This window comes from Suricata suricatta, chromosome 3 (genome assembly GCF_006229205.1).
Source record: "Suricata suricatta isolate VVHF042 chromosome 3, meerkat_22Aug2017_6uvM2_HiC, whole genome shotgun sequence".
Lineage (NCBI taxonomy): Eukaryota > Metazoa > Chordata > Mammalia > Carnivora > Herpestidae > Suricata > Suricata suricatta.
In genome coordinates this window covers 74379023-74390945 of record NC_043702.1, presented here as the reverse complement: position 1 = coordinate 74390945, position 11923 = coordinate 74379023, and the positions used below count along the sequence as shown (strand labels likewise).

Here is an 11923-nt window from a genome sequence, read left to right as displayed (position 1 = left end):
ATTCTTGCCGTAAAAACCATAGTAATTCTAATATTTTTTACTTCAACTTTTTCCTAGTGGTCTTTAACTTCTTATTTTTAATTAATAGACTTATTTTTTAAAGAGTAGTTTTAGGTTTACAGAAAAACGGAACAGAAAATACAGAGTTCCTATATACTTTCTCCATTCAGTTTTACCATTACTAGCATCTTGCATTGGTGTGGGATATTTTTTATAATTGATGAACCGATATAAATGGACATTATTATTGACTAAGGTCCCTAGTTATGCTAGGGTTCACTACTTTGACTGCACAGTTCTGTGGATTTTGCCAAATGTATAGTATCTTGTATCCACCATTAATTATCATACAGAACCATTTTAATGCCCTAAAAATCTCCTGTGCTCCACCTGTTTATTCTTTCTATCCCATGCCCTGGAAAGCATTGATCTTTATACAGTCTCTAGTTTTGCCTTTTCCAAAAGGTCATGCAATTGATCATACAGCATAGAGCCTTTCAGGCTGATTCCTTAAGAATATGGATAATGGATCATGTAGGGATCATCATGTCTTTTCATGACTTGATAACTTATTTCATTTTATCAGTGAATATTATTCCATTGTCTGGATGTATCAGTTTATATATACATTCACCTACTAAAGGATATCTTTACTGCTTCTAGTTTTGTAAATTATGAATAAATAATTTTTATTTTTGTGAAGGTTTCTGTGTGGACATAGTCAACTTATTTGGGCAAATACCATAGAATGCAATTGCTGAATAGTATGGTACAAGGGTGTTTAGCTTTGTAAAAAGCAAACAAATAAAAAAACACAAAAACGGTTAAACTCTTCCAAGGTGGCTGTACCATTTAATTTGCAGTCACATCAACAATACAAGTGAGTTCCTGTTGCTCCACTTTCTCATCAGCACGTAGTGTTGCCAGTGTTCTGGAATTTAGCCATTTTAGTAGATGTGGAATGGTATATTACTGTTTTAATTCACAGTTCCCTACTGGTATATGATAGTGAGCCCCTTTTCATATGTTTATATTATCTGTACATCTTTTTGTGAGGTGTCTGTTCAGATCTTTTGCTCGGCTTTTAATTGTTTTTTTTCCCCTCATTGTCGGGTTTTAAGAGTTCTTTGCATATTTTACATGAAAGTCCTCTACCATATATGTGGTTTGCACCTGATGGACTTTTGTTGTTGGGCTTTACCAACAGAGAGAAGACTTACTTTCTGAACAAGGCAGATGTCTGAGCTGCAACAAAAAATGAGAAATGAAAGAGGATTAGAATTGGTGAAAGAGGGAGGATGTTTTGAAACACTCAGTTGGATTTAGATTGCTACGAATATTAGTATCTAAACAAGTCCAAAAATATTTCATTATATCCACATATCTAATGGGTATGGCTCACGTTCTTTCTAGGTGTTAGTTTCATGCTTAATGAAACATCATATGAGGCTTTTGATTCTATTATTAATAGCACTTTTCACTCCTATTTATTATAGAGTTGCAAGAAAGTCACCAGGGCATAGAATAGCTATGTAGATTTGAGAGTGGTCATGGCTTTTGCTTCTCATCAAGTTGTCCAGCCAAATTTCAAGGAAATTGCTAAATATACTTTTAACTTCTAACATAGATAAACAAAAAGAACATTTAAGCTGTGTCTTCCCCACAAGGTTGAAATTGCACGTTGTTCAATTCATATTTGTGAATTGCACAGCTGAGAATATAAAATCTTCTTCCTAGGAGAAATGTGCTCAAGCTAGAAAATGAGACATTTTCTCAACAAGTGGCCTTTAAAAAAATTTCAGTTTACTTCCTTTCATCATTGAAGATAACAATAAACTTGAGTAAATATTAAGTCTTTTTCCCTTCAAGATTTTAAAAATCTTAAATTCCAATTATAGAAAGACTAGAAATATATTTGGAGTCTTCCTGATATTTTTAGATACTCTAAAACCATAGTCTCTTCCAAAAAAGTCATCTCTTTGTTTCCCTACTTCAATATCCTTTCCATAGCCATCTCACCAGGAAACAAATCATCTGGTGGTGACTTACCTGATGCATTTTCTTTAGAAGTTGGTCTTCTTTGCCATGTTTTAAAGGAGTGGTGACTAATGGGTCCAGTGGGTAATCTATTTGTAAGTATGGTGTTCATAGCTTATTTTCAGAACACTCTAATCTTTGGAATTTTGATGCTGAAAACCTTTAATATTTATCTGGCATTCTATATAAAACCCCCTGGATTTTTTCATAGCAAAATATTTATATTACTTTCTTTTCTCTAATGTGGCTTTATAAATATCATTTTGTGATCAATAAAGTCTGTGGACAGAACTGTCAATCTCTTTCCTTTTAATAATTCCCAATGTCTGACTTTTAAATCTTACATACCCTAAATATTTGAAAATCTAATTAGCTACCTTTTGAGTGCTGTTGACTCAAAGATCATGATGTTCCATCATTTCATTGAAAGATGTCAGATGCAATGTAGAAGAATTTCCATAACTTTGTGTGGTATATTGACAAATTGTCAGGAAAATAAACAGAAGTTACACAGGGACTCAGTAGTCCAGAACCACTGGGAAAATTCTTCAATAAAAGAGTCATACATAATTTTGAGTTTTATGATTTTACCCAGAAGAAACACATGTTGAGCATAAATAACTAAATAAGCATAAATAAATAATCAAACTAAAATTGTTAAGGTGTATGCTACCTATATTTAGAACAGCATTTTTTTAAATTTTATTTTTTAAGAGAGAGTATGAGTGGGGGTGGGAGCCCTGATGCAGGGCTTAATCCCATGCTCCTGGGATCATGACCTGAGCCAAAATCAAGAGTCAGATGCTCAGCCAACGAAGCCAATCAAGACATCCCTGAAAGAGCATTTTTGTTGGAAACAATATGAATGTGTTGAAAGTAACAGAATGTAGTGGCTGACCATGGAGGTTGTATTGTCCTCTGATAATATTTTGTTGGGATATTTTTATTATTGTTCTTTATGATATTTACTCCAAGAGGTGGATACTCATGTATCCACTACTCCTAGAGACTCTTTTCTTCATCTATATAGCCATGGGAGAAGTGACACATTATGTCACTAACATTTAATTTAATGATTGAATAACAAAAATAAAGATCTTTATTGAGCATAAATTACACACTAAGCACTACAATAGATTTTTTTTTCTCACATACTGCCTCATTTAGATTTTCTGTCTTACCTCTGGAAGGCAGGCATCTTTAGGTCCAGTGTGGAAATGTGAAAATTGAAGTTGGGAAATATTAGGTGCTTTTAAAAAAGAGTGATTTTGAAAAGCAGGTTGCCTAGGAAGCAGGGGACAATTGCTTGGGAGGAAAGTGGATGTTCAAAGAGAGGAAAAAGAACTTTCCAAAAAGAGGTAAAGGGGTGAGACTCTTGGAATAAAACATGTGCTTTATTATCTTCCCCTCTCTAGTTCTTTTAATGGATGCATTTCTGGGTATCTGCTCAGTTGAAACTTTTCTTTTCTGAGAACTATTACTGCTTCTCAGGTGGTAGTCGGAAGAGCACAATATCTTCACAATATACCTCTTTTACTTGAGGTAGTGTGAAGGGAGTACCTGGCATTTGCAACCAAAGAACTGAATGCAGAGGTATTTTTTCTATAACTGCCTATGCACAACCTAGTAGAATTTTGGGGGTGGGGGGGCATTGTTGTTTTCAATTTACCTTTTCAGTCTTCAAGATTAAAGGAAACTGTTATTTAGTTGACTATAAGAAATTCCATGACACTAAAAGTAAGTTAGGGCAGGAAGTTGGAATTGTAGATATTTTTAAAATGGATAGCAAGGTATTTGGCCAAAAGGTGAAATTTGCAGAGTTGAAGAGGTACCTCTCCCTTAGGAATCATTCCTGTCTTCAACATGGAAAGTTGGTGGTTCTGTGTTTTGCCCCAGATTTTACTAATTTTGTGTACAGACTAGAAATATTTGAAGACTGCTTTTGTACTTTCTCTATTGCATAAGTCAGTAAACTTCAAAGGCCTTGCAAATTATTCTGGGTCTTTGTTTCTAGTATCATATTTTATGTTTTAGAAAATGGGTTTTTAAAATTTCAGATGCCTTAAGTCAGGGAGAAAAAAAGAAACAAGAGAAAATGCTTCATTTGAATAACATTGATCAAAAACTGAGCGTGTAAACATGAAAGGATGTGTGTGTGTGTGTGTGTGTGTGTAGTTGTAGGTGTGTTGATGTGTGATGGGGAAGACTATTAAGAGGAAATCCCAAACTCCATGCATTTCTAAATCACATTTGGTGATTACATCTTTAGCATGCTGGGAAGGAAGTCAGGCACAAAACACTCATGATGTGAGAAGAATTTTTTCTGTCCAATATCCCTTGCACCCTGCTGAATACATACCCATTTATGTTTAATTCTACATGGTCAAAATGTAGTCACATTTTGAATGAAAAAAGGAGTTTAAACCAAGACAAGCAGTTACCTAGTTATTTTTTTATATCATCCTCTGCTCCTTATTATAATCTAATAAAGACATGAGTAGCACAGTATACATTGTAAAAGATTAAATACACCTTGCCAAACAGGTTCAAAAAGTCATATTTAATTGTTTTCAACTCTCCTAAAAAACAGAAATTTGATTTTCTCAATGATATTAGTGCATAAGGAAATCCTCCTGTAGCTTTTCTTTAATGGAGAAAACTTCCTCTTAGACTGTGGTTGGCAGGAAATGTATAGTTACAAAATGCTTTCCATTTCATGATGCATTTTCCTACTCCAATCAAAGACCCCATTAAATAAAATGGGGTATTTCTCTGGTTTTTAAAATTTGGAGAAAGTCCTTTGCCCGAGACAGGGTGGTAAGTCCTTTGCCCAATGCAGCTATGATGAGTAATTAAAATAGCACTAGAATCCAGGCTTTTCGTTTCTTGGGTCAGGGTTCTTACTGCTTCTCTCTCATATTGTACACCATTTAAGTCCTCTGAAATAATGTGTCCAGTTATTGATTCCTAAATTTCTAGGCATTTAAGAATGAAAGAAATAACAGAGAGGACTTACAGAAATTATTACAGTAAGAAAGCAGAATCTGTGAAGGAAAGATAGAGCAGTTGAGATAGTTAGCCTGGAGAAGAGAAGGTTGAAAGGTGACTTGATATGTGTCTTTGAGTAAAATGTTCCTGTGAGGAGATGTTCTATATCTCTGTCAAGGAGATGGTGTAAGTTACAGTGATGAACTACTGGGTCAGATATAAGGTAACATTTATGGGCAAGGAGTGCATTAAATTCAAGAATAGGCAACAAAATGGGTGAAACTCCTTTTTATGTTGAAGTAAATAAACTCTTAGGATCCTTTTTGCTTTTTTGTATTATAACATTGTGATTATTCAAGGTTATAGTATTATCTCTCTGGTCATATAGCATGTTGCTGAATTTCTAAAATGCTCATATCTTATATATAATCTATATGATGTGTTAATTCCCTTTGAAGTCCTCATTGCCTCATCCCTATTGAATAAAATATTCTAACTGGAAGGAAACTCAAGATATTGCTTTCTATTACATGATGTTTAATTAAACAACAATACCTGAGGGTAAATCCAAAAGATCTGCTCATGCAGGAGGAATTCCAATTCTGGCTTCCCCTCTTCTGCATTTTTTTTTCTCCTTTTGCTTCACTTACTCTTCTTTTGCATAGACACAGAGCCGAGAATTAAAGATTTCCTAACGTGATTACTTTTTACTGGACTTTGTTTAAAATAGCAGAGGGAGGAGAGGGAAATATCATCAAATTTGTTATATTGTCTTGGAGCTTTTAGATCCCTGTTATCAAAGAATATTTTAATCTCTATGCAAGGTTTTATGAGCACCTGGCAGTAATTGAGAAGTAATTAAAGTACAGTGGCAAATGTGATAAATTTAAAATATGGTCTTTACATTTGAGTTTAAACTGGTAACTATTGACCAAAATAACTTTTATAATTAGGTGATAACTGACATGATATAGACTTTAGGTGTTATGGAAGCTTACAAGAGACAGGCTTGATTGTGTCATTTGATAATAATTGGGCATATACTATGCATATTCATTTATTCGTGAATTCAAAAATCTTTCACAGAGTGCCTACTAAGTGTCATGATGGGTTTTGGAGCCAGTGAAAAGGAGTTAGGATAGGGGTGCCTGGCTGGCTCACTTGGAAGAGCATGTGACTCTTGATCTCAGGATTATAAGTTTGAGCCCCTTGTTGGGTGTAGAGATTACTTACATAAACAAATAATCTTTTTTTAATGCTTTTAACATATTTTATTTTATTTTATCTTTTTTTTCTTTTATAGTTTATTGTCAGGCTGGTTTCCATATAACACCCAGTGCTTATCCCCACAAGTGCCCTCCTCCATGCCCATCACCCCCCTTCACCTCTCCCACTCCCCCATCAGCCCTCAGTTTGTTCTCAGTATTTAGGAGTCTCTCATGGTTTGCCTTCCCCCCTCCCCAATTATTTTTCGGCCTCCCCCTCCCCCATGGTCCTCTGTTAAGTTTCTCCTCTTCCACTTATCAGTGAAAACATATGGTATCTGTCCTTCTCTGCCTGACTTATTTCGCTTAGCATGACACCCTCGAGGTCCATCCACATTCCTAAAAATGGCCAGATGTCATTCCCTCTCATTGCCATGTAGTATTCCATTGAATAGATAAACCACATCTTATTGATCCATTCATCAGTTGATGGACATCTTTCCATGATTTGGCTATTGTTGAAAGTGGCACTATGAACATTGGAATACATGTGCTTCTATGTGTCAGCACTTCTGTATCCCTTGGGTAAATCCCTAGCAGTGCTATTGCTGGGTCATAGGGAAGTTCTGTTAATTTTTTGAGGAACCTCCACACTGTTTTCCAGAGCAGCTGCACCAGTTTACATTCCCACCAGCAGTGTAGGAGGGTGCCCATTTCTCCATATCTTCACTAACATCTATAGTCTCCTAATTTGCTCATTTTAGTCACACTGACTGGTGTGACGTGGTATCTCAGAGTGGTTTTGATTTGTATTTCCCTGCTGATGAGTGATGCTGATCATCGTTTCATGTGTCTTTTGGCCATCTGAATGTCCTCAAATCTTTAAAAGAAAAGAAGTTAGGATCAATAGGTCTATATCTTGGTTTAATTAAACACTTATTGGAGTTGAACAACAAAATCGTGTGAGCTGGAAGGCAAGGAGTTGGTAGGTGGAAGAATTCAAAATGCAAGGAATCACAGTTTTGGAGGGAACATAGTAATTAATAATGCCAAGGTTTCTACGAATATGAGGGTTTGATGAGGGGGAACAACTCAATATTTAGAAGAAAAGAATGCAAAGAATGAGATGGCTGAGAATTTCAATGACCATGCACATGAACATCAGAATCACCAAGAATAAAACAGAGGAGTTGTTGGAAAGAGTGACAGCCGTGTGCAAGGGACTAAAATTATGAAGGAGTGAGGGGAAGTGGCCATGACAGCTCTGGCAGAAGATGGAAAGTGAGGACAGTATAGGAAAGTGAGGACAGTATAGGGAAAAGAAAGAATGCTCGGAAAGTGATGGTGAAGAACAATCTACTCTGTCTCAAGGACTTGTGATAAAAGAGGTGGATGAGGTAAACCTTCCCCACTTGTGAGGATTATAGGCTTCAGTGTATTTTGGTTAAAACATAAAATAGAAAATTTAGAAAGGAGTTTGAGGATGTGGTAGAGTTTGCTGATTACTGACCACCAGTTCAGAGAGTACAGGTTTGGAAGAAGGAGTCAGAAGAGTTGATATAGAAGGCAATCTGAGGATTTGAGTCTTGAGGAAAAAGGATGGCCTGAAAATTATCAGCTTCTTATAGTAATGATATATGCAGGGATAAATTTCACAATGAGATAATGTCCTGATGGTTTCAAGGCAGAAACTGATGAAGAAGTTTGAGAGCTTGTAAGGGGTAAGATGAGGCTGTTGCTAAATTACACTGTGTTCTGGTGGTCTGATTACCTAGAAATGGTGATAAAGAAGTTGAGAGAAGTAAATTGGACTTAAATGGAGCATCAAGATCTCTATGGCTTCCTCTTATCTTTAGCTCTTGAATATGAGGAAGCTGGAGAAAGCGGCAAACCTCAGAGAGCACCGGCATTTCTGCCTGGCTCCTTCCAATGGAGACCTGGTGGTCAAAGTGGGATTGCCACGTTCTCAGACACTGGACTATTCCCAAGTTCAGGGATAAAAGGTGGTATGAGAAACACCCAAGAGAGCACGGTGTTCTGCCCTGTTTTTATAAAGAGTTAATTGTAGAATTACTTTCTACTGAACTTAAATATTGACTATATTTTAGGATAAAAAGTCAGTATTGTAAGATTTAATAGATGGAGGCAGAGATGGGAGGAAAAAGAGACCACGTTATGGAGCCAAGAAGGCCTTTATTGGAGTCTGCAATTCCCGGGCGAGGTTCCGTGACTCTGGAGTGGGGAGTCAGGGAAGTCGCACCTGGTATGGGAGAGCAAGGTGTTTTATGGGTGCAGGAGTTCCGGGTTTGAGCTCAGGTTGGCCAATAGCCAAGTAGGGGCATCTTTGGACGGTGGCAGGATTCAATTGGCTGTCCACTTCGGTGGGGAGGGGGATGCTGGAATTCCATGGTGAGGCATTTCAGTTAGAGACAGTCCAGATTGAGATTGGGGGTCGTCAATCCTGGTGGTGCCTGGATCTGTTATCTGACCTGCAATAAAATGGCCGCTGGTGCTTTTCAAATGGCTCGGGTCATCCCAGGTCTGCAGGTGGGGGTTGTCAGTGCTCGCAGCTCTCCACAGCAAAGTGGCCGCTCAGTTGCCTTCCCATGACAACTCTTACAAGTATAACTTGTATTTCTATTTTAAATTTTATGAGCAGCCTCCATGTTTTCTACTGACTTACATTCCCAGGTGTTTATGGATAGAAAACAAAGCTGATTTTGAAAAGATATATGTACCCCTATGTATACTGCAGCATTATTTATAATAGCCAACATACGGACCTAAGTGTCCATTGATAGATGAACGGATAAAGAAGATGGACACACACATACTGTGGAATATTACTCAGCCATAAAACAAATGACATCTTTGCATTTGTGGTAATATGGATGGGTATTATACTAAGTGAAGCAGAGAAAGACAAATACCATATGATTTCACTTATATGTGAAAGCTATAAAGCAAAACAAAAGCAAAGCAGAAGTAGACCTATAAATACAGAGAGCCAACTGGTGGTTGCCAGAGTGGGAGTGGGAGATGGACAAAATGGGAGAAGGGTAGACGGAGATCCAGGCTTCCAGTAATGGAATGAGTAGGTCTCAGAAATGAAAGGTACAGGGTGTGAAATATATTCAATGGTAATGTCATTCTGTGGTGACAGATGATAGCTATGCTTGTGGTAAGCACAGCATAACACATAGACTTGTGGCATTACTATGTCATATACCTAAAAGTAATGTGACATTACTAATGTAACATAGTATGTCAAATATAAAAACACTATTACTATAATACTAATGTTGACATTATATGTGTGTGGTTTCCCAATTCTCACCTGTTTTCTCCATCCTCTTTGAAATTGTCCAAACCAGGAAGGAAGAGTTACAGTTTTTGTTAAATTCGGTGTTAATGCTTGCTCTGTGTTTACTTGTAACAAGGGCCACAGTATGTTAAAAGAATATACTTACTAGTATACCTCTCAGAGCAACCTTGATAGTTTATGTGAGTTTCCTTTATGATTGTCTGCTTCATTTTTTGTAATATTTATTTATGTATTTATTTTGAGAAGGCCTCAAATCTCATGATCCTGGGATCGTGATTTGAGCCCAAATCAAGAGTTGGAGGCTTAACCATTGAGCCACCTAGCTGACTCTGTTGCATGAGGTTTTGTTTTTTTTTTTACCCCAGTACCTGGATTCATTGTCATGCTGGTTTGAAGAATTAAGAGGTGAACACCAAAGAAAAAGGGCAGCAGGCAAAAGTTTATTAGAGTTAACATCAGAAAGTAATGATAGTATAAAAGCTGTCTTTACAGAGGGGGCATTCAAAAGTGAATACCCACCACAGTAGGCAAGGGATTCGATTTTATAGGTTTTGGGGGTCCTCTTTCCTTTTCCCTTGTTTCTTCTCAGGTTCTACCCTTACTGGCTAGGTAACTCTAAATGCCTGGTCACTCCCTTTTGATTGGCTTATTTCCATTATATGAGGGATGCTTTATGGCCATACCATTCATTGTAGGTCATATGTTCTATGGCATACTACTTATTTTTAGTTAAGTCTTTATCTAATTCCTTAGAGGAAACTGAGGGGGAATAGGTGTCTGCTAACATTCTTTTTTTTTTTTAATGTTTACTATTTTATTTTTGACACACACACACACACACACACACACACACACACACACACACACACACAGAATCTGAAGCAGGCTCCAGACTCTGAGCTGTCAGCACAGAAGCACAGAGCCTCACACGGGGCTGGAACTCACAAACCGGAAGATCATGACCTGAGGTGAAGCTTTCCAGACAGAGCCACCAGGCTCCCTGGTGTCGAAAGAGGAACCTTAAGCCTGAGGGAGTTTGCTTGTGGTCAGCCACTCCCAGCATTGTTCTAAAGTGCATGGTTTTCCCAACCAGGGACCTCAGATTCTAACCTTTTCCTCTCTGCCTATTGTACCTTATCTTTCCCTATCATACCCTATGATTTTCTGCTTTTGTTGTCATGCCTAGAAAATACTCATATTTTCTTTGACTTCTATTATTTTCTTATTACTGTTGGCATTCTAATATAAAATCTTTTTGGGGAACTTCTGGGCGGCTCAGTCGATGAAGCATCAGACTTTGGATCAGGTCATGATCTCATGGTTCATGGGCTGGGCTGACAGCTCCGAGTCTGGAGTCTGCTTCAGATTCTGTGTCTCCCTCTCTTGCTAGGTCCCTCCCCTGATCATGCTCTGTCTCTGTCTCTGTCTCTGTCTCTGTCTCTCTCTACAATAAACTTAAAAAAAATCTTTTTGGAGAATATAGCATGAGAAAAACTACAAATCAAATTGTGTATTTCTTATCCAATTATTTAACCAATTATTTATATTAGTATATTCCAACTATTGTTTATAATATCCTATTTATAATATTTATATCATAAAATTCTCTTTAATAACATTTTCAAAGGGCTTAACATTTCACTTCAATCACATATCAATCTTTTATACTTATTTAGATTTATTTGGATATACTTATTTGGATTATTCTATTTTCTCCAGTTAATTATATTATTTATCCTGCTGGGGGTACTAAGCTTTTTAAATTACCTTATCTTCATGCTATGCTTTAAAGCCTGGATTTTCAAGCCCTGACTCTCTTGTTCCAGCAGTCTCCCTTCATCTGCTGTCTTGGCTTCTGTGGTTTCATTTACCCGCAGTCAACCGTGGAAGCAGATGATCCTCATCCTGACTATTGTCGGGTCAGTGGCAGCCTAACACTATGTCACTATGCCTACATTGTTCACCTCACTTCATTTTGTCACATAGGCATTTTATCATCTCCTAGCAGCACAAGAAGGGTGAATACAGAACAGTAAGATATTCTGAGCAAGAACACATTCACATAAATTTTATTATGGTACACTGTTATTGTTCTGTTATTACTTATGGTTGATAATGTCTTGCCCAATTTATAAATTAAACTTTATCATGGGTATGTATATGTAGGAAACACAGTATATGTAGGGTTTGGGACTGTCTGTGTAAGGCTGAACCAAACACGCCATGACAGGCTTTGTTTCCCCTCTAAACTAGAAGGCCTAAGGTCAGTGGTTCCGGGACCATTTGGCCATTTGGTGGTTATACATTACCGGGGGCAAAAGCAGACCACTGCGGTATCCAATCAGGAAAGCCCAGCTACCTCACCCCA

General features: G+C 37.2%; 1 long non-coding RNA gene across 1 annotated transcript; it reads right to left on the bottom strand.

The window, feature by feature from the left end:
- Window positions 1-824: 824 nt before the first annotated feature.
- LOC115286499 lies at window positions 825-11415 on the bottom strand. The gene is made up of 2 exons (XR_003906091.1): window positions 11323-11415; window positions 825-1245 (listed from the first exon to the last, which is right to left on the bottom strand). It is a non-coding gene; the product is annotated as an uncharacterized LOC115286499 (long non-coding RNA).
- Window positions 11416-11923: the final 508 nt, after the last annotated feature.